The sequence below is a fragment of the Bombina bombina genome, chromosome 3, assembly GCF_027579735.1.
Source record: "Bombina bombina isolate aBomBom1 chromosome 3, aBomBom1.pri, whole genome shotgun sequence".
NCBI lineage: Eukaryota > Metazoa > Chordata > Amphibia > Anura > Bombinatoridae > Bombina > Bombina bombina.
In genome coordinates this window covers 216,322,847-216,347,026 of record NC_069501.1, presented here as the reverse complement: position 1 = coordinate 216,347,026, position 24,180 = coordinate 216,322,847, and positions in this window count along the sequence as shown.

The window sequence follows — 24,180 nt, the reverse complement described above, 5'->3', positions numbered from 1 at the left end:
AGTTTCCACGGTGGCAGAGACGACATGTCCACTAGATCTGCATACCAAGTCCTGCGTGGCCACGCAGGCACTATTAGAATGTTTTCCTGTTTTGATTCTTGCAATCACACGAGGCAGGAGAGGAAATGGTGGAAACACATAAGCCAGGTTGAACGACCAAGGTACTGCTAGAGCATCTATCAGTACAGCCTGGGGATCCCTTGACCTGGACCCGTAGCGTGGAAGTTTGGCATTCTGTCGAGATGCCATCAGATCCAATTCCGGTGTGCCCCATTGATGAATCAATGATGCAAACACCTCCGGATGGAGTTCCCACTGCCCCGGATGAAAAGTCTTACGACTTAGAAAATCCGCCTCCCAGTTCTCTACTCCTGGGATATAGATTGCTGATAGATGGCAAGAGTGAATCTCTGCCCATCGGATTATCTTTGATACCTCTATCATCGCAAGAGAACTTCTTGTTCCCCCCTGATGATTGATATATGCTACAGTCGTGACATTGTCCGACTGGAATCTTATGAACTTGGTCAGTGCCAACTGAGGCCATGCCTGAAGCGCATTGAATATTGCTCTCAGTTCCAGAATATTGATTGGCAACTGAGACTCTGTCGGAGTCCAAGTTCCCTGAGCCTTCAGGGAATTCCAGACTGCACCCCAGCCTAAGAGGCTGGCGTCCATTGTCACTATAACTCATGATGGCCTGCGGAAGCACATCCCCTGGGACAGATGATCCTGTGACAACCACCACAGAAGAGAGTCTCTGGTCTCTTGATCCAGATTTATCTGAGGAGATAAATTTGCATAATCCCCATTCCACTGACTGAGCATGCACAGTTGCAGTGGCCTGAGATGAAAGCGAGCAAACGGAACGATGTCCGTCGCTGCTACCATTAATCCAATGACCTCCATACACTGCGCCACTGATGGCCGAGGAATGGACTGAAGAGCTCGGCAAGTATTTAGAATCTTTTATTTTCTGACTTCCGTCAGAAATATTTTCATGTCTACCGAGTCTATCAGAGTTCCCAAGAATGGAACTCTTGTTTGTGGAACAAGTGAACTCTTTTCTATATTCACTTTCCAACCATGAGTTCTTAGGAAGGACAGCACAATGTCCGTATGAGATTTGGTCAGATGACGATTTGATGCCTGAATCAAGATATCGTCTAGATAGGGCGCCACCGCTATGCCCCGCGGCCTGAGAACCGCTAGAAGGGACCCTAGCACTTTTGTGAAAATTCTGGGAGCTGTTGCCAACCCGAAAGGAAGGGCCACGAACTGATAATGCTTGTCCAGAAAAGCAAACCTTAGAAACTGATGATGATCCTTGTGGATAGGAATGTGAAGGTACGCATCCTTTAGGTCCACGATGGTCATGTATTGACCCTCCTGGATCATTGGTAAGATTGTTCGTATAGTCTCCATCTTGAACGATGGGACTCTGAGAAATTTGTTTAGACATTTTAAATCTAAAATAGGTCTGAAAGTTCCCTCTTTTTGGGAACCACGAAAAGGTTTGAGTAAAACCCCTGTCCCTGTTCCAGTTTTGGAACTGGACAAATTACTCCCATGGAATAGAGGTCTTTTACAGTGTAAGAACGCCTCTCTTTTTGTCTGGTGTACAGACAAACGTGAAAGATGAAATCTCCCTCTTGGGGGAAAATTTTTGAATTCCAGTTGATACCCCTGGGCCACAATTTCTAATACCCAGGGATCTTGCACATCCCTTACCCAAGCCTGAGCAAAGAGAGAAAGTCTGCCCCCTACTAGATCTGGTCCCGGATCGGGGGCTGCCCCTTCATGCTGTCTTGGTAGCAGCAGCGGGCTTTTTGGCTTGTTTACCCTTATTTCAGGTCTGATTAGGTCTCCAGACAGACTTGGATTGAGCAAAATTTCCTTCCTGCTTATTGGTGGAAGGGGAAGCAGAGGGTATTCCTCTGAAATTTCGAAAGGAACGAAAATTATTTTGTTTACCCCTCATCCTAAGAGGTTTGTCTTGAGGTAGGGCGTGGCCTTTACCTCCAGTAATGTCAGCAATGATTTCCTTTAAAGGACCAGTCAACACATTAGATTTGCATAATCAACAAATGCAAGATAACAAGACAATGCAATAGCACTTAGTCTGAACTTCAAATGAGTAGTAGATTTTTTAATAACAAATTTCAAAGTTATGTATATTTCCACTCCCCTTGTACCATGTGATAGCAATCAGCCAATCACAAATGCATAGACGTATAGTCTGTGAATTCTTGCACATGCTCAGTAGGATCTGGTGACTCAAAAAGTATAAATATAAAAGACTGTGCACATTTTTTTTAATGGAAGTAAATTGGAAAGTTGTTTAAAATTACATGCTGTATCTGAATCATGAAAATTTAATTTAACCTGAGTGTCCCTTTAATTCAGGGCCGAACAGGGTCTTACCCTTGAAAGGAATAGTTAACAGTTTAGACTTTGATGATACATCAGCAGATCACGATTTTAACCATAGCGCTCTGCACGCCAATATGGCGAGGCCTGCATTTTTTGCTGCTAATTTAGTAATCTGAAAAACAGCATCTGTGATAAAAGAATTAGCTAGTTTGAGAGCTTTTATTCTGTCCAAAATGTCGTCTAGGGGCGTCTCTACTTTCAGAGACTCCTCAAGGGCGTCAAACCAGAAAGCCGCCGCCGTACTTACTGGAACAATGCAGGCAGCAGGTTGTAACAAGAAACCCTGGTGAATAAATCATTTCTTTAGAAGACCCTCTAATTTTTTATCCATAGGGTCTTTGAAAGCACAACTGTCCTCAATAGTTATAGTTGTACGCTTAGCTTGAGTAGATATTGCTCCCTCCACTTTAGGGACCGTTTGCCAAGAATCCTTGATGGAGTCTGATATGGGAAACATTTTCTTAAAATTAGGAGGGAGAGAGAATGGTATGCCTGGTCTATCCCATTCCTTTCTAACAATTTCCGAAATTCTTTTGGGAACCGGAAAAACATCAGTGTAAGTAGGAACTTCTAGATATTTATTCATCTTACACAATTTTTCTGGAGGAATTGTAATAGGTTCACAATCATCCAGAGTCGCTAGGACCTCCCTGAGTAACAGGCGAAGATGTTCAAGTTTAAATTTAAAGGACGCTAAGTCGTATCTGTCTGAGGTAACATATTCCCTGAATCTGAAATTTCTCCCTCAGACAATAATTCCCTAACCCCCAATTCAGAGCATTGTGAGGGTACACCGGAAATGGCTACTAAAGCATCAGAGGGTTCAGTATTTACGTTAATACCTGGCCTACTGCGTTTACCCTGCAAACCTGGCAGTTTAGATAATACCTCAGTGAGAGTAGTTGACATAACTGCAGCCATATCTTGCAAAATAAAAGAATTAGACACACTAGATGTACTAGGTGTCACTTGTGTGGGTGTTAAAGGTTGGGACACTTGAGGAAAATTACATGGCATATCCTGATTCTCTTCAGACTGAGAATCATCCTTAGACATACTTTCATTTCCTAAAATATGTTCCTTACAGTGTAAGGCTCTATCAGTACAAGAGGTACACAATGTAAGAGGGGGTTCCACAATGGCTTCTAAACATATAGAGCAATGAGTTTCCTCAATGTCAGACATGTTGAACAAAGTAGTAATAACTACAACAGCTGGTAAATACTTTATTTGTTGACAAAAACAATTTTGCAAAAAACGAGTACTGTGCCTTTAAGAAATAAAAAAACACAATTTTTTTTCTCAAGCACGCTTAAAAACGTCTATGAACGTTTAAAAAGTAGATATAGGGCTCCATGTACTAAGCAGTCAGCAAGCTACCCGCAACAAATCTCGCGTCAAAACTCGCAAACTGATATGTACAAAGCCGTCAATTATGTTAAAACTCGCATCTTTAAAATTGCGAGCGTACTTATCCGCCAAACCTCGCTACCGCTCCATTTTTCACTGTAATTAGACACATTTGACCACCAACTCGCCAAAAAACGAATGTACTAAAAAATCTATTTGTCCGCTCGCTACAATTTCCGCTCCCACCTCGCTATTTTTGCCTCGCCACCTTTTAGGTGGCGGGCAAGGTACAAAACAATAGGAAAGTCAATCTAGACGCCAGTCTAGACATATATAAAAGGCAGTAATATCAGCATTGTACTTACAGCATAACTGGCGTCTAATTTGTCTCTCATTTCCATGTACATAAATTGCGCCCAATTTGTCGACTGTAATTAAAGAGTAATCTATTTAAATTTGTATTGTTAGTTGTCAATCTTTATAATTATTTTTATATTAATATTTATATATTATCAGATCCAGATGAAGCCATATCCAAATTGTAAATAAATATTACAAAAATAACGCTCTGTTATCACTCTTCAAAAAATTTTGAACAATAATAAAGTTGTTTAGATAAGTTGAACTTTTATAGGAGCAAAATATCCCGCGACTACTATGATGTTCGTGACACCTTGCATGTCACGTGTTAATAATTGGCCAGACAATTCAACTGAAAGTTAAGTACCATCAGCTTAGTCGCGGCGAGCGAGGCGTCAAATTTATCAACAATCCGCAACTGCTCGCGGCGGGCTAGACTTGTCTATTTATTGGGGGAATATTAGTACATAGCGACAGCGGACACCATTTCGCCCGCGGCGAGTAACGGCGAGTTTATCCGCGTCTACAATGACGGATGAATTGACGGCTTAGTACATGGAGCCCATAGACATATAAATTGCCAACATTTATTGCATTCACATGCAAGGATTGAATTTACTCTTTACAGGAACATTACTTTAAAAAAAATAATACAATTTTCTAAATAATGACCCCTGCACCTGTGGCGCCTACCTGCCCCCAGATAACTGCCAAACGAATCGACACCAATCCGGATAGTGTAAAACACAGATAGGGCCCAACCGGAGCTAATGTCTGCTGTCTCCTTCAGAGTAAACTGCGCATCTGAGGCGTGAAAATAGGCCCCGCCCACAATGGACGTCGCACTAAGAAATTCAACTACCGCATGGGAAGCGGTTAAAAACAGCCATTTGGTTCCCAAACGACTATTAAATAAAACCTCTTTTACTGTTTTATAATAAAAATTTGTGAACATAAAAGTCCCAGTGTCAATTAATATGCTGCTTATGAAATGTGCTGCAATGATGTAGGAAATAAAACATCCGGTATGAAAGTAACTCCCCTTTTGGTTTAGGACTACTGCTTACCCTGTTCCCCTTATAAGGAACCAAATACAGCCAATTCTGATATACCAAGTTTCCTCAGAGAAAAATAGGCACATACCTCAAATGCTGTTTACTGCATGAGACCGTCCTCACACTGAAGAGTTTCCATCATTACCTTCAGATTAGTGGGAACCATAATTAAACTTAGTAACTGCTGCTAAGATCATCAATTTCAGGGAGAAATCTTCTTCCATATCCTCCCTGATCAAAATAGTACTCACCGGTACCATTTAAAATAAAAAATATCTTGATTGGAGAAATTAAAACTATCATTTTGTCACCACTATCACTTTACCCTTCCTATTACTAGCATAGGCAAAGAGAATGACTAGAGAGAGGAGTTAGGGGAGGAGCTATGTAACAGCTGTGCTGTGGTGCTCTTTGCCACTTCCTGTTAGCAGGAGGATAAATCCCACAAGTAAGGATGAAACCCGTGGACTCGGCATATCTTGTAAAAGAAAGTGTGTTTTTTTCATCATATTTTATAAAAAATGTTATAGCAAATTATAAGATATGATGAAAATAATGGTATTTTTAGAAAGTCTATTTAATGGCGAGAAAAACGGTATATATGTGTGGGTACAGTAAATGAGTAAGAGGAAAATTACAGCTAAACACAAACACCGCAGAAATGTAAAAATAGCCTTGGTCCCAAACGGTCAGAAAATGGAAAAGTGACGTGGTCACTAAGGGGTTAAATATGATTTAATTCTTGAAACCGATTTCGTATTGTTGATGATAGAATTGATCGTGATTTATAGTTGATGTAATGTAATTTCCTAAAAGAATTTGATGTTGTTGTGATGTTCACACAAGTAAAACCCATAACTCCAGCGTCAAATAGTCTATTTCTTGATCTATTTGTCATAGCGGGACCAAAGCAAGAATTAATGAATTAGCGCCACAATTATAACTCTGCTATTACGAGTTTTAAAGGAGAAAAATATTGTGTGCATTACGGAAAGAGGCTGGTCACATGCACGAACACGTATTCCCCATTGAAGTCAATGGAGGCGAGAAATTGCAAGGAAAAAAACTTCCAACACTTGTGTTAAATTCATAATAACAATGTTTTATGTACGTAATTTGCTGTATATTGTTTGTATGTATCTAATTGTGTATGTATGTTATGATATTTGTACGTAGATGTAGCTAAATTAGTGTATGTTCACATATGTCTATGTAGGTCGTCAATGTAAAATGGGTTTGTGTGCATTTTTTTTCTAACAACCGAGATCTCATAAGTTTGATCCGTTATATTTTGTAAATAACATTTTTTTATTAAAAATTTAAAATTGTATAGTGTTTGTATGAGTGTAAGTGTACTTTGTATGATATTTTTGAAGTGATCGTGAATTATTTTGGTAGCGGGATATCAATAACTTCTGGGTCTGGGTGAGCGTTATGGATTTGAGCGTAGTTGGGGATATTTATGGCACTACAGAAACTTGTAATAGCAGCATTAGGGAAAATGAAGCGTCATGGCGCATAATGCTGCTATTTGACTCATAACACCAAACTCGTAATCTAGGTGTCTGTTTGAGACTCTGTACGAGTTGTACTTAAGTCGAATGTCTGTAACCCGGGGACTGCCTGTATAGGCTGATATATGTCAGCAGAATACTTGTGATAAATGTTTTACTTCAGGATTATTTGCTGAGAATTAAGTAGGGTTATTGATTATGGAATTCAGCTGTGGTAACTACAAGAGTCAACTATCTAATGCTAATGAAAACTAACGAGATTCAATTTGGAATGCTTACAAAAAATGCCTGATGAGGACTTAAAGTGATATAAAAGAGTGCTTCTTAAGTTAAAGGGAAAGTCCAAATTAAACTTGCATATTCTATTTTTAAAAGTATTTTTAAAAGTGCTTTTTTCTCTTGGTATCCCTTGTTGAGAAAAAACACACACATATCCTACACTAGTGGGAGCTAGCTGCTGATTGGTGCCTGCACACACTTGTCTCTTGTGATTGGCTTACGAGTGTTCATCTAGCTATCAGTAGTGCAATGCTGTTCCTTCAGCAAAGGATGACAAGATAATGAAGCAAATTTGATGATAGAAGTAAATTACAAAGTTGTTTAAAAATGTTCTATCCAAATCATAAAAGAACATCTTGGGGTTTCCTATCCCTTTAACCTCTTAAGCCAAAAATACATATATATATATAAATACATCATGCGGTACTTTTCCTATAGTACCACATGACGTATTTATATGTGCGAGGTGCAGGAAGCTTCAGCAGTCTGAGAGCTGGAGTTTCTGAGCTCCTGGCATCTGTAACGATCATCTGCTCCTGCCAGCGGGAGGTGTGGGAGGGAAACCGGGAGGTAGTGAGTGGTCCAGCAGCAGAGGGGGGAGGGAGTGGGATGTCCCTACACATCTTAAAAAAACATAAAGGGAGAGGTAGCTACACTACAGAAAAAAGGTGAGGGGGTACGGATGCCACTACACAACAGAACATTAAAAATAAAGAAATAAGAAAAAAACATTTTTTTTATAGGTTATAGGGTTAGAGACGGGGGTGGAAGGTGTCAGGTGGAATGGTAATCTCTACGCAAAAGACAAGATTAACTTTACAACCTTACAAGCTACCTGATTAACCCCTTCACTGCCGGGAATAATAGAAGTGTGGTGCACTGCAAAAAAAAGCAATGGCAAAGTCATGTATGTCTGCTATTTCTGAACAAAGGGAATCCCAGAGAAACTTTTACAATAATTTGTGCCATGATTGCACAAACGGTATGAAAATAATTTCAGTGAGAAACCCAACGTTTGTGAAAAAGTTAAAAAAAAAAATTATGATCGTATGTGGCAGTGAAATGGTGGCATGAAATATACCAAAATGGGCCTAGATCAATACCTTGCATCGCCTACTTAAAAAAAAATATATAGTTTTGCTAGGTAAATAAAAAAAAAAACAAGGCTCTATTTATAGCAGGAATGCTAAAAATGTTCAGGTATTTTGGGCAAGTTCTGTGAAAGTCCCAGTAGCAAAGTGGTTAAATCAAAGTAAACATAAAGAGAACTAGATTGTGTTAAAATCGCAAACAACTTACTGATTGTTTTGCAAAAAGAGCAGCTAGAAATTCTCAGTGTAGCCACTGCCTTTAGTGAGATCAAGGAGCTACCATTATAAATCTTAAGTTTTACTGTCACATGATTTTTACAGCAAATGTGCTCTACTGATAGGCAAGAAACTGTCTAGATCTATCGCTTGTTTCTAGAACCACTTCAAAGGAAAACTCTATATTTTGCCTTTCTGAAGAGACCATGGCCTCTAGTTATCAACGCGTCTAATTTACCTGCCTTCGCCGGTTCAATACGCCCGCCTAAGCTCGCCTACCATTGCCGCCGCGGACCTGCAAAATTTCGCCTAAGTTATCAATAAATCTGTCAAAAAGCCGCGCACCAAGTATGGGGCGATGAGCAGCGGACTGTGAGAGTTATCACTCATCCGATCTCGCTGCTCTTCGGCTTTTTCCCAGCTTTATTGATACCCCTGTCACTAAGCACCCACACTAACTACACTGGTCTACCCCCTATACCGGAGCCCCCGGAGCCCCCGCAACTAAATAAAGTTACTAACCCCTAAACCGCCGCTCCTAGACCCCGCCGCAACTCTTATAAATGTATTAACCCCTAAACTGCCGCTCCCGGACAACTCCGCCACCTACATGATACCTAGTAACCCCTATCCTGCCCCCCCTATACCGCCGCCCTCTATAATAAAGTTATTAACCCCTATCCTGCTGATCCGGGACCCTGCCGCAACTAAATAAATAGTTTAACCCCTAAACCGCTGCTCCCGGACCTCGCCGTAACTAAATAGTTTAACCCCTAAACCGCCGCTCCTGGACCCCGCCGCAACCTATATTAAACTTATTAACCCCTATCCTGCCCCCCCTACACCGTCGCCACCTATAATAAATTTATTAACCCCTATCCTGCCCCCCCTACACCGCCCCCACTGTAATAAATTTATTAACCCCTAAACCTAAGTCTAACACTAAACCTAACACCCCCCTAACTTAAATATTAATTAAATAAATCTAAATAATATTTCTCTTATTAAATAAATTAATCCTATTTAAAACTAAATACTTACCTATAAAATAAACCCTAATATAGCTACAATATAAATAATAATTATATTGTAGCTATCTTAGGATTTATTTTTATTTTACAGGCATTTTTCAATTTATTTTAACTAGGTACAATAGCTATTAAATAGTTATTAACTATTTAATAGCTACCTAGCTAAAATAAAGAGAAATTTACCTGTAAAATAAATCCTAACCTAAGTTACAATTACACCTAACACTACACTATACTTTAATAAATTATTCCTATTTAAAACTAAATACTTACCTGTAAAATAAACCCTAAGATAGCTACAATATAATTAATAATTACATTGTAGCTATTTTAGGATTTATATTTATTTTACAGGCAACTTTGTATTTATTTTAGCTAGTTAGAATAGTTATTAAATAGTTATTAACTATTTAATAACTACCTAGCTAAAAGAAATACAAAATTACCTGTAAAATAAATCCTAACCTAAGTTACAATTAAACCTAACACTACACTATCATTAAATTAATTAAATTAATTACCTACAAATAACTACAATTAAATACAATTACATAAACTAACTAAAGTACAAAAAATAAAAAAAGCTAAGTTACAAAAAATAAAAAAAATAAGTTACAAACATTTATAAAATATTACAACAATTTTAAGCTAATTACACCTAATCTAAGCCCCCTAATAAAATAACAAAGCCCCCCAAAATAAAAAAATGCCCTACCCTATTCTAAATTAAAAAAGTTCAAAGCTCTTTTACCTTACCAGCCCTTAAAAGGGCCTTTTGCGGGGCATGCCCCAAAGAAAACAGCTCTTTTGCCTGTAAAAGAAAAATACAACCCCCCCAACGTTAAAACCCACCACCCACATACCCCTAATCTAACCCAAACCCCTCTTAAATAAACCTAACACTACCCCCGTGAAGATCATCCTACCTTGAGTCGTCTTCACTCAGCCGAGCCACCGATGGAACCGAAGAGGAGATCCGGAACGGCAGAAGTGATCCTCCAAGGGGCGCTGAAGAAGTCTTCCATCTGATGAAGTGATCCTCCAAGGGGCGCTGAAGAAGTCTTCCATCCGGGCGATGTCATCTTCCAAGCGGGGTCTTCAATCTTCTTTCTTCAGGATCCATCTTCATCCCGCCGACGCGTAACATCCTTCTTCCCCGACGGACTAACGATGAATGAAGGCTCCTTTAAGGGACGTCATCCAAGATGGCGTCCCTTCAATTCCGATTGGCTGATAGGATTCTATCAGCCAATCGGAATTAAGGTAGGAAAAATCTGATTGGCTGATTGAATCAGCCAGTCAGATTGAAGTTCAATCCGATTGGCTGATCCAATCAGCCAATCAGATTGAGCTCGCATTCTATTGGCTGTTCCGATCAGCCAATAGAATGCAAGCTCAATCTGATTGGCTGATTCAATCAGTGTAATGATTAATTCTTCCCCTAAAGTAGAGAGAAAGAAATGAATGTAAGGACCTCAACTGCAGGTTAAGTATATGTGCATGATGGGAGATGGAGAGCACAACCCACACAGGTGGAATAGGAAAGTGTTAATTGTAGTGCCTCTACAATCCCCTTTCAGATAATATGCGGTAATGCTGTTCTCACATCTGAGATGGAAGAATATTACTTCTTTGCACAGGGTTAAAACAGCTTAACCGGTAGTTGAGTAAATGGTTAAGGTAAAAAAATAGAGCAATGAACCCCTATAGTACTTGATTGTAAACTAACTTAGTCTATCTGTATCCTAGGTGCTTATTACAAATATAGGAGAAAACTCTCTGAGGATATTGCAGGTTGACACTTATGTTACAGAATCGTGTTATTTAATGACATCTTGTTTCCTATTAGAACCGGTAATATGATATCCAGAATGATTCCCAAGTAAAGTTATTATTCCATATGAGCTCCGGAAAGATTGCTAAGTATTGATATTGTTAGGTCGCTTACCGGTAAGGACGAATTTGGTGACAGGGATGAAGTCCGGTAGTAAGTTGAGAGTTTGCCTGAAGCGAGTTGCGGTTAGTAACTATGCAGTGAGCCGTTGTCGAATACACTTCCGGTGGCGTGTGACGTCACACGATAGGTGCTGGGAGCGGTAGTTTCAGAGAGGTTCTGAATCGTAGAGGCTTGAAGCTTGAGTGCAGCTGCTAAGAGTAGGCGGCACGAATACCAAGCATTTAGAAAGAGGTGAGTTCATCCTTTATAGGAAGTTGAAAAGAGGAGTGTCGATATAGGTTGAAGGGCAGAGGGAACAAACAATACTCAAAGAACAAGGCCAGACATAAAAATATGACAGGATCCCCCGCCAAATGATCAACTCCGGGGATCAGGAGCAGGGCGGTCAGGGTGGCGGCTATGAAACTGGGCAAGGAGACGAGGAGCTGAGAGGTTAGCAGCTGGTTCCCAAGAATCCTCAGAGTCGGGGTAACCCTTCCAATGTATCAAATATTGCAGAGAGCCTCTCAGGAGACGGGAATCAAGGATACTGTGGACCTCATATTCATCTGGAGGTAGAGGCAATGAAGGTAGATGAAGGTCTCGCACCGAGTGTTGACGGAGAGTGCTATAGGGTTTGAGGAGGGAAACATGGAAAGTAGGATGAGTCCTCATATGAGGTGGTAATGTTAAAGTCACAGCATTTGCATTCACTATTCTAGCGATGGGGAATGGTCCTATGTAAGTAGAGGAAAGTTTCTTGTAGGGAAATGGCAGACGAAGGTTACGAGTAGAAAGCCAAACGTAGTCACCCAGTCGATATTCCGGGGATGGTGAATGTTTTTTATCATAGTGATGTTTATATCTCTCCTTGGCAAGTTTTATATTTTCAGTTGTTAAGGAAAAAGCATCCGAGATCGTGTTGACCAGTTCATTCACAACAGGACAGGTGTTTTGGCTAGAGTTCTGCCAATGAAACGTGGGATGGAATCCGTAGTTGATAAAAAACGGTGAAGCTTTGGTGGAACTGTGGTAAGTGTTGTTAAAAGCGAACTCAGCAGAAGGTAGCAGTTCAACCCAGTTGTCCTGTCGAGCTGATATGAAACAGCGAAGGTATTGCTCAATCCATTGATTAGTCCTTTCTGTTTGACCATTAGTCTGTGGATGAAATGAAGTGCTGAGGCGGCTGTTGATACGTAGGGTGCGGCATATTTCCTTCCAGAGCCTGCTGGTGAACTGAGTCCCTCTATCAGAGGTTATAGTAGTAGGAAGTCCATGTAACTTGAAGACATGAGAGAGGAGTAAGGTGACCGTTTCAAGTGTAGTAGGTAGTTTATGAAAGGGTATAAAATGAGCCATCTTACTGAATAGATCTACAACTACTAGGATAGTGTTCTGTTTCCTAGAAATTGGTAGATCGACAATGAAATCGAGGGCAATTTCTGACCAAGGACGTTCCGGAGTGGGTAAGGGTATTAATCTCCCTGTAGGGGAGGTCCTTGAGAATTTTGAGACAGCACAAACTTTACAAGATTTCACAAAAAGAGCTGTATCTGACAAGAGATTAGGCCACCAGAAAAACTGAGTAAGGAGTTCTTGAGTCTTGTTGATGCCTGGATGTCCAACTAGTAGGGAATCATGAAGTGTGCTTAAGACTTGTTCCCTAAGGACAGGGGGTACGTAGACCTTGTCATGATGATAGTATAACCCATCAGGATATTGGTTTAAGGCAGATTTGGGTAGAGTGGCATCTTTCATTTGTTCATCTTTGAAAAGCTTTACATGTGTTACAGAGAGTCCTATAAAACGTTCCAGAGGGATAAGAGAAGATTCTTCAGGGTGTATATGTGGTTGAGGAAATTGGCGAGAAAGAGCATCAGCCTTTTTGTTCTTAGAAGCAGGTCTAAAGGTGATGAGATAGTTAAAACGGGCAAGGAACAAATTCCAACGTACCTGTCGCGAAGAGAGGGTCCGATTGCATTTGAGGTACTCCAAATTTTTGTGGTCAGTATATATCAAGATTGGTATTTCAGTACCCTCGAGTAGGTGCCTCCAATGTTCCAAAGATGCCTTAATTGCCAATAGCTCCTTATCCCCTATCGGGTAGTTCAATTCAGGAGCGGTCATCACCCTGGAATAGAAAGCTACTGGATGTAGGGGTTCTGTGCTAGTTTGTCTTTGGGACAATATAGCTCCTAGTGCATAATTGGAGGCATCCGCCTCAAGAATAAATTGGAGTTTAGGATCGGGGTATCTTAGAATTGGAGCTGATGTGAATGTAGATTTCAAGAAGTCAAAAATTTGTTGTAATTCTTGATTCCATATGAACCTTCCCTCCTTTTTAGTGAGGTTAGTTAGTGGTCTGGTTAGGGCAGCAAAATCTTTTACGAATTTGCGGTAAAAATTAGCAAAGCCCATGAACCTCTGAACATCCCTCTTTGTTGACGGAGGTGGCCAGTTGAGGATAGCAGCTACCTTATTACCTTCCATTTGTATACCATCTGGGGTGATTTCATAACCCAGGAAATTGATCCTTTTTGAGTGGAAAATACACTTTTCTAATTTCACATACAGAGAATTTTCTCTAAGACGTGTCAGGATTATTTTGACGTGCTTTATATGCTCCTCGAGAGTGGGAGAATATATCAGAATGTCATCGAGGTAAATGACTACGAAGAGGTCTAGTAAGTCCCTGAATATATCATTGATAAAATATTGAAAAGTGGCAGGGGCATTACATAGGCCAAAAGGCATTACCGTGTATTCATATAAACCGTAGCGAGTACGAAAAGCTGTCAGCCACTCATGTCCTGATTTGATTCGAACTAAATTATAGGCACCTCTGAGGTCTAATTTAGTGTAGAAGGATGCATCTTTTAATCTATCTATTAGTTGAGGAATTAAGGGTAGGGGGTATCTGTTTTTTACGGTACGTTTGTTTAGTTCCCTATAGTCAATGATTGGTCTGAGAGATTGGTCTTTGTTTTTAACAAAGAATATCCCCGCACCTGCGGGAGAGGTAGAGGGACGTATGAATCCTTTTTCTAAATTTTCTTTTAGGTAAGTTTTGAGGTGTTGTAGTTCAGGATCAGACAAGGGGAATATATGGCCATATGGAATGTCTACGCCTGGTAGTAGGTCTATAGGACAGTCATATACCCTGTGGGGTGGTAAAACCTCTGAGTCCTTTTTGCTGAAAACGTCAGAGAATTGAGTATATTCTTGTGGTACAGTGACAGGTTCCGTGAGTAGTAACTGTTCATGGAAGAGGCAATTGTCCTTACAATAGGAGGAATTAAATAGAACGGTAGAGTTAGACCAAATAATTGTAGGATCATGTTTTTTGAACCAATGAATCCCTAAAATTACAGGAAAAAGGGGTGATGGTATTACGTCAAAAGTGGCAAATTCGGTATGATGTGTATCAGTGGTTATGCGTAGTGGAATAGTATGGTGTGTTATTGGACCAGAGGAAATTTCTTTATCATCTACAAAACGAAGGAGACTTGGTTTTAACTTTTTAAGCAATGGTATTTTATTTGAATGTACATAGTCTAGGTCAATGTAATTGTGGCTGGCACCAGAATCAAGTATTGCTTGGGTCTGCAGTCGCTGATGTTCCCACTGCAACAGAATAGGTAGAGAGCAATGGTTAGTTTGTGAATGTTTTAGGGAAAAACATATTTGTACCTTCCTATGCTTACCATTCTTACGTTGCAGTTGGGTACATTCTCTGATAGTATGATCTAATCCTCCACAGTACATGCATAAGTCGTTTGCCTTACGCCTGAGTTTTTCCTGTGGGGTTAAGGGTCCTCTTATAAAGCCAAGTTCCATTGGAACTGATGATGACTTGGTGGTAGATTTGGATGGCACTGTGGGAGTGTGGTAGACCTGTGGATGTTTTTGTACTGTGTCAGAGTAACGTCTTTCAGATCGTCGTTCTCTAATACGTCTATCTAAGGTTATAGATAAATCTATAAGTTGGTCAAGGGTGTCAGGTAGTGGTTGTCTGGCAAGTTCGTCCTTTAGGGCATCAGACAAGCCCAAGCGAAATTGGTTTCGCAAGGACAAGTCATTCCAGAGGGTATCAGCAGAGTATTTTTTAAAGTCCGTTATATATTCCTCGACCTGTCTCTTATTTTGGCGTAGGGACCGCATGGCTGTTTCAGCTGAGAGCTGTTTAAAAGGGTCGTCATAGAGTTGAGCCATAGCCTTAAAAAACTGCTCAAGTGAATAAAGTAATGGGTCATCCGTCTCAAAGAAAAAATTTGCCCATATGCGAGGTTCTCCACGTAAATAAGAAATGGTGGTAAGAACCTTTAAGTGGTCATTGGGATAGGTTTTTGGTTTTAACTGAAAGTATAGGTAGCAAGAATTTTTAAATTCTCTAAATTCGTTGCGATTACCTGAAAAAGGTTGAGGGGGGTTGGGCTGTGGCTCGTGGGTACTTAAAGTGACCTTAAGTGTGTCAATTTTGTCGTTAATGTACTGTTTAAGCGATGTATTCTCTGTTTGTAAGGCAGTCATTCCCTTAGTCAAATTTTCTACAGTCAGTGTGAGTGCCTCCACATGGGAGATTAATCCTGCTGGGTCCATGTTCAAAAGGCTTGGTATTAGTGTAATGATTAATTCTTCCCCTAAAGTAGAGAGAAAGAAATGAATGTAAGGACCTCAACTGCAGGTTAAGTATATGTGTATGATGGGAGATGGAGAGCACAACCCACACAGGTGGAATAGGAAAGTGTTAATTGTAGTGCCTCTACAATCCCCTTTCAGATAATATGCGGTAATGCTGTTCTCACATCTGAGATGGAAGAATATTACTTCTTTGCACAGGGTTAAAACAGCTTAACCGGTAGTTGAGTAAATGGTTAAAGGGACAGTCTACACCAGAATTTTTATTGTTTTAAAAGATAGATAATCCCTTTATTACCCATTTCCCAGTTTTGTATAACTAACACATTTATAATAATATACTTTTAACCTCTGTGATTATCTTATATCTAAGCCTCTGCAAACTGCCCCTTTTTTCAGTTCTTTTGACAGACTTGCAGTCTAGCCAATCAGTGCCTGCTCCCAGATAACTTCTCGTGCACGAGCACAGTGTTATCTATATGAAATACGTGAACTAACACCCTCTAGTGGTGAAAAACTGTTAAAATGCAATCTGAAAGAGGTGGGCTTCAAGGTCTAAGAAATTAGCATATGAACCTCCTAGGTTAAGCTTTCAACTAAGAATACCAAGAGAAAAAAGCAAAATTGGTGATAAAAGTAAATTGGAAAATTGTTTAAAATTACATGCTCTATCTGAATCATGAAAGTTTATTTTGGCCTAGACTGTCCCTTTAAGGTAAAAAAATAGAGCAATGAACCCCTATAGTACTTGATTGTAAACTAACTTAGTCTATCTGTATCCTAGGTGCTTATTACAAATATAGGAGAAAACTCTCTGAGGATATTGCAGGTTGACACTTATGTTACAGAATCGTGTTATTTAATGACATCTTGTTTCCTATTACAACCGTTAATATGATATCCAGAATGATTCCCAAGTAAAGTTATTATTCCATATGAGCTCCGGAAAGATTGCTAAGTATTGATATTGTTAGGTCGCTTACCGGTAAGGACGAATTTGGTGACAGGGATGAAGTCCGGTAGTAAGTTGAGAGTTTGCCTGAAGCGAGTTGCGGTTAGTAACTATGCAGTGAGCCGTTGTCGAATACACTTCCGGTGGCGTGTGACGTCTCACGATAGGTGCTGGGAGAGGTAGTTTCAGAGAGGTTCTGAATCGTAGAGGCTTGAAGCTTGAGTGCAGCTGCTAAGAGTAGGCGGCACGAATACCAAGCATTTAGAAAGAGGTGAGTTCATCCTTTATAGGAAGTTGAAAAGAGGAGTGTCGATATAGGTTGAAGGGCAGAGGGAACAAACGATACTCAAAGAACAAGGCCAGACATAAAAATATGACAATCAGCCAATCAGATTTTTCCTACCTTAATTCCGATTGGCTGATAGAATCCTATCAGCCAATCGGAATTGAAGGGACGCCATCTTGGATGACATCCCTTAAAGGAGCCTTCATTCGTCGTTAGTCCGTCGGGGAAGAAGGATGTTCCGCGTCGGCGGGATGAAGATGGATCCTGAAGAAAGAAGATTGAAGACCCCGCTTGGAAGATGACATCGCCCGGATGGAAGACTTCTTCAGCGCCGCTTGGAAGATGACATCGCCCGGATGGAAGACTTCTTCAGCGCCCCTTGGAGGATCACTTCATCGGATGGAAGACTTCTTCAGAGCCCCTTGGAGGATCACTTCTGCCGCTCCGGATCTCCTCTTCGGTTCCATCAGTGGCTCGGCTGAGTGAAGACGACTCAAGGTAGGATGATCTTCAGGGGGGTAGTGTTAGGTTTATTTAAGGGGGGTTTGGGTTAGATTAGGGGTATGTGGGTGGTGGGTTTTAACGTTGGGGGAGGTTGTATTTTTCTTTTACAGGCAAAAGAGCTGTTTTCTTTGGGGCATGCCCCGCAAAAGGCCCTTTTAAGGGCTGGTAAGGTAAAAGAGCTTTGAACTTTTTTAATTTAGAATAGGGTAGGGCATTTTTTTATTTTGGGGGGCTTTGTTATTTTATTAGGGGGCTTAGATTAGGTGTAATTAGCTTAAAATTGTTGTAATATTTTTTAAATGTTTGTAACTTATTTTTTAATTTTTTTGTACTTTAGTTAGTTTATGTAATTGTATTTAATTGTAGTTATTTGTAGGCAATTAATTTAATTAATTTAATGATAGTGTAGTGTTAGGTTTAATTGCAACTTAGGTTAGGATTTATTTTACAGGTAATTTTGTATTTCTTTTAGCTAGGTAGTTATTAAATAGTTAATAACTATTTAATAACTATTCTAAATAGCTAAAATAAATACAAAGTTGCCTGTAAAATAAATATAAATCCTAAAATATCTACAATGTAATTATTAATTATATTGTAGCTATCTTAGGGTTTATTTTACAGGTAAGTATTTAGTTTTAAATAGGAATAATTTATTAAAGTATAGTGTAGTGTTAGGTGTAATTGTAACTTAGGTTAGGATTTATTTTACAGGTAAATTTCTCTTTATTTTAGCTAGGTAGCAATTAAATAGTTAATAACTATTTAATAGCTATTGTACCTAGTTAAAATAAATTGAAAGATGCCTGTAAAATAAAAATAAATCCTAAGATAGCTACAATGTAATTATTATTTATATTGTAGCTATATTAGGGTTTATTTTATAGGTATTTAGTTTTAAATAGGATTCATTTAGTTAATAATAGAAATATTATTTAGATTTATTTAATTAATATTTAAGTTAGGGGGGTGTTAGGGTTAGTGTTAGACTTAGGTTTAGGGGTTAATAATTTTATTACAGTGGCGGCGGTGTAGGGGGGGCAGGATAGGGGTTAATAAATTTATTATAGGTGGCGACGGTGTAGGGGGGTCAGATTAGGGGTTAATAAGTTTAATATAGGTTGTGGCGGGGTCCGGGAGCGGCGGTTTAGGGGTTAAACTATTTATTTAGTTGCGGCGAGGTCCGGGATCTGCAGGATAGGGGTTAATAACTTTATTATAGGTGGCGACGGTATAGGGGGGGCAGGGTAGGGGTTAATAGGTATAATGTAGGTGGCAGCGGGGTCTGGGAGCGGCGGTTTAGAGGTTAATACATATATTATAGTTGCGGCCGGGTCAGGGTGCGGCGGTTTAGGGGTTAACATGTTTATTATAGCTTGCGGTGGGCTCCGGGAGCGGCGGTTTAGGGGGTAATACGTTTATTAGAGTGGCGGTGGGCTCCAGGAGCGGTGGTTTAGGGGGTAATAACTTTATTTAGTTGCGGTGGTGTAGGGGGGGACAGATTAGGGGTGTTTAGACTCGGGGTACATGTTAGGGTGTTAGGTGTAGACAGCTCCCATAGGAATAAATGGGATGTCGGGCAGCAGCGAACATGAACTTTCGCTATGGTCAGACTCCCATTGATTCCTAGGGCGGCGGATTGAAAACCAGGTACGCTGGGCCGGAAAAGTGCCGAGCGTACCTGCTAGTTTTTTGATAACTAGCAAAAGTAGTCAGATTGTGCCGCACTTGTGTGCGGAACATCTGGAGTGACGTAAGAATCGATCTGTGTCGGACTGAGTCCGGCGAATCGAAGCTTACGTCACTAAATTCTACTTTTGCCGGTCTCTAGCCTTTGATAACTAAGGCGAATCAGCCTCGCCACAAATACGCTGCGGAATTCCAGCGTATTTGAGGTTGACGGCTTGATAACTACCCCCCTATGGCTCCCTTGTGGGACTGTGACAAGGACCCCGCACAAATGAAGTTAAAGGGACAGTAGACAGAGGCCGTTTCCGAGCAGTGATCTGAAGTGGTCACACATCTCTAGAGCTCTGTCTGAGAATCCAAAATCTGCCAATACGGGATACTTTCTACAGTGAATTTATCAATCTACCAACCAGTATCATAGAGATACTCGACAGAAAAACAATCTCCAAGCCATTTACAGTATTCCTGACGCCGGGACACAAGATCCGGCAATTACGGCCTGGAGCGGCGGCTCACAACAGGCAGCGCTACCCCCCTCGAGACACCAAGGTATTCTGCTTTTAATACTGTCACCAAGCTTTTGGGCTAACATCATCAGGCACAGTAGGAAGGATAAGGCTAATAAACGCTTCATCATAAAAAAACAAACATGGCTGCTGAGAGGGAATACGGCCTACTAACTCGCATAGATTGCTTCTTGACAAAACTAGAAACCCGCTTACTCTAAAGAGTCCCCTAACAGATCTACAGCTAAAACATCACAACACAGTGAACACGGAGGGAGCACTAGATACAACTTCTCTTGGAGATGGAGCTGTGGTAATGAACACTCCCACTGCACCTGCCCAGCAGTGAAGAACCTCGCACAAAGGTACAACACCTCTCCCTGCATTAACGCCACTCTACGTGGTGATACCATAACAGAACACCGGCTCACCTTCAACTAAGTCAAAACAAAAGACCACCAATACTAATTCGACCTTAAATGCATATCTCACACCCAAACATCTGCCTACTGACATAGCAAGTCAAATTGCAGCTGCTAGCCCACCCGCACAACCTACAAATATTAACTTCGGGACTACACCGACAGACAAGGCAACATTGAGGGTGGTGTCACTCCAGGGGCTCGGGGTACTCCTGGATTACCACAAATATCTCTCTGAGTCATTATCTGCCATCCCATCTAATAGAATGACAACAACTTTTTCCCTGTGGATGTACACAAACTTCTACCTAAACAAGTTGAACCCTAACAGTCAGTTGATAAATGAGAACCACTTGAGATTTAGAAAGCTGGACTAACAGTAATTTAGAAAAGTCAGGTTATACCTTATCTTATTTGACAAATAAATTGTGAGTTAGATCATTTTTCCTTACATGTTTGCATACTTAAGTTTTGTAAGTTCAATGCGATTTTATCATTTCTTTTTGTGCTCTACAATACTAGATTAAGCGCCTATTCCCAATATCACCTTGAAAATTATATAAGAACACCCTTTTTAGCAGCAGATAACAGACACTGTTTTTATTTAATTATTTATCTCCCTTTGCCTTTTCTCTTCTAATTGCCCTTATAAATCTTAGGGTGCTTCCTGTGGAGGTTAGTGGGGGACCTCTTGGGAAACGTCTTATATCCTGAGCAAAGACTAAGAGTTTTCAAATATTCAGAATTACAACTCCTGCATGTGAGGAGGTTGCAATGTGGAGATCCTTCTCGTGGCCAACGGCCCGGGTCTCAACTAAAAATATATTTCAATAATTGGTAGTAGGAGTAGCGTCTTGATAAAGACTGAACACAGTGCCTTTGGGCATATATTTTGTAACACAGAAATTTACTCTTACGCTTATAGTTAAAATATGGCATTCAGGAGTCTTGCCCAGATTGTTTGAATGTCTCTCATACAAAAATGAAAATTTTAAGATGTCCACCTTTGTGAGTTGTGCATTGTGTGTGAGCTGCAACCAATGAAATAATTTCAGCGGATATTTAAATTTTGTCCCGGGAACGACCATTATCTTGAAAAAGCCCTACCATACGGGTGAAACGCGTAGATTGAGTCTGTGTTGTTTCCTGTCAAGGACATTTTCCTCAAATCTAGGTACCTAGCTTTCAACCTTGTTGCCCGTGCATGTTCCACGCTAAGTGCGGGTCTTTGAATCATTCTTCTCCCTCCTGTATTGGGATCTTATTGGCCTAACACGGACGCCGAAAAAAAAGAGCAGTCTCCATTTATGCTGACCGGGTTCAGCCGACGCCAATAGAAGCGTGCAGTACTGGGAGATTCTTCATACCTGTGTAAACCTTCAGCAGTGGGAGCCAAAAGATCATCATTAAGCTATTCTGAACAAAGTGTGAGTAAGACTAAGCTGTATACTTTCCGGCATTAAGGTGTTTCACACCTGGTTTTAGGTGGCTTAACCAGTGTTATACCATAACTTTCAGAATACTACGCTGAATTTTATCTATCACAACTGCAGCGTTGATCTGTTACCAACAGGAACTTTGTAACACACATATTATTGATTGTGACATTTTATTCTGACCGGAGACTTCAATTCAACTTTGTATCAATTATTTTCTCTGCTGGATTTTAACATTATTTATATGCTCTTCAAATTTTGAGCTCAATTTTTTAGGGTGGTATTCCAGTTTTATTTAAAATATACTTCTTTCATTAAGGGAGACATCCCTTTTATTGTTATTTTTTATTGTATTGTATTTTAAGTCTTAGTAAAGTTTTTTAACCACTATATCCTCTTATGCTTTACTTTTTTCTTGATATTTGACTAGGTGTGGTGGTAAATTTAGCTTTCAGCGCCCTCTTTTACCCTTTCGACATTGTTGTATTTGTGACAGTCCTGGGGTGACTGTCTTAAGAGTGGCTTAGTTTTCCTTTATTAATCAGCGCCATATTCTTGTTTATCCTTACTCAGTTCTGGTTCATGCATCAATATAATGTAAATGATTCCATCATTCAAATATTAGTTTCTTTTTTAGATGCATTTTTTTCTTTATGTATTTACGTTATCTTATGTTTAAAAATAACCCCCGGACTCAAACCAAGTTTACACAAAAGGTCCAAGAGAGACCTATATGACTGAACTAGGGGACTAAAAAAGAGGAATACCAACAAAATTGCAAAATCCAAGTCAGATATGTTATGAATATTTTATGTAATGCTCCTACTATATATTATGTATGCATCTATTTTTCCCTTTAATAAAAAAAGGGACAGTAGAAACCTTGTAATTACAAGACATTTCTGTTGTGCTGCAATAGAATAACATATCAGCCATGTAAAGGACCACTCAATACAATGGAATTACATAATTAATAAGTACTTAATAAAAACACAATGCAATAACACCTACTCTGAATTTCAAATAAGCAGTTGATTTTTTTTCTGTCAAATTTATTTTTTCTCCAATTTTCCGGCCCCCTGAATCATGTGACATATATCAGCCAATCACAGAGTAGTATATGTATATCAAGTGAGCTTGTGCACATTCTCAGTAGGAGCTTGTTTCCTGAGAAAGTGTGAATTTAAAAAGACTGTGCAAAATTTGATATTGGAAGTAAATTGGAAAGTGTCTTAAAACTGCATGATCTATCTGAATCCTAAAAATTCATTTTGACTTGAGTGTCCCTTTAATGTTTTTAAAACAAATTAATATATTTTACGTCAATTATTTTACAATAGCCAAACTCAAACTATCATTTGCCTTATTTGGAGGGGCCAATCTGAGCTTTAGTACACAGACAAAAAGGCTAGCCAGTCATACAGTTAGTATAAAGTAAATTGTTTTGCAGTCGTTATCTGATTAAGCCATTTAGAGACATGTATATAGCAGAGATGGCCTTGAGAAGTCAGAAAGTGATTTTAAGTTCTCAGAATTAGAAATTGCTCAATTTAAATAGCTAAATCACATAAAACAGGGTAAAATAAACAATGAAAATATATTGCAGTTATTTCACTATGCACAACAAAACATTTTATATAAAAATATCAAGGTGTTGATAAAATCCTTTGAAAATTATGACTAAAACAAATTGCAATGTTTTCTATTAAAGTATAACCCACTACTTAGTGCTTTTTTATTGCAACAATTAAACTTTTATATCCCTTTAAATTAAATAGCGTTTTGCAAGTATCTTTAGAGTGATTTACTTTAGTGTAAATTTAAAAGGACAGGACCAGCTAGGTTCAACAGAATTAACTGTTCATCGTTGCTGCTATGTATCTTTGTAGTACTTCTATATCATAACAAGTTGTTTCCACAGTACAAAGCTGCTGCAATATTTTGTGTTTAGATATAAGACCGCTGCTCCTTAACTTGGCGGACTGAAATCATACTAATCCGATTGGGATGATTGACATCCCCTGCTAATAGCCAATTGGCCGCAAGTGAGCAGGGAGGCTGCATTGCACAAGCATTTCACAAGAAATGCTTGTGCAATGTTAAATGCTGCCAGCGTATGCTATTGCAAATCATGTCCGTTTAACATTTGTTAAATCTACCCTAAGACTTCAATTTGTTTTTGCTATTTTCCTGTAGATTTAATACAGGTTTAATACAGGTGGTGAGTGCAAACGATCTATTCCTCCAAGGAATTATTCTTCACTGCCACTAGGCGGAGGCAGAGATTCCCAAGAGTTTAAAAAAAAAAAAAAAAGCCCTCCCACCTTACAGGAAATTAGTCCTGTCCTTGCCTTGTCTTTGCTGGAGGAAGGTAAAGAAGGAAGATGTGCATGTTATTCTTCAGTGAGATGGGTTCTTTGAACGAGTTGAAGCTCATTTCCCCTCAGAGTGCAGTTTTTGTTGGAAGGTTGTGTTTGGAGTA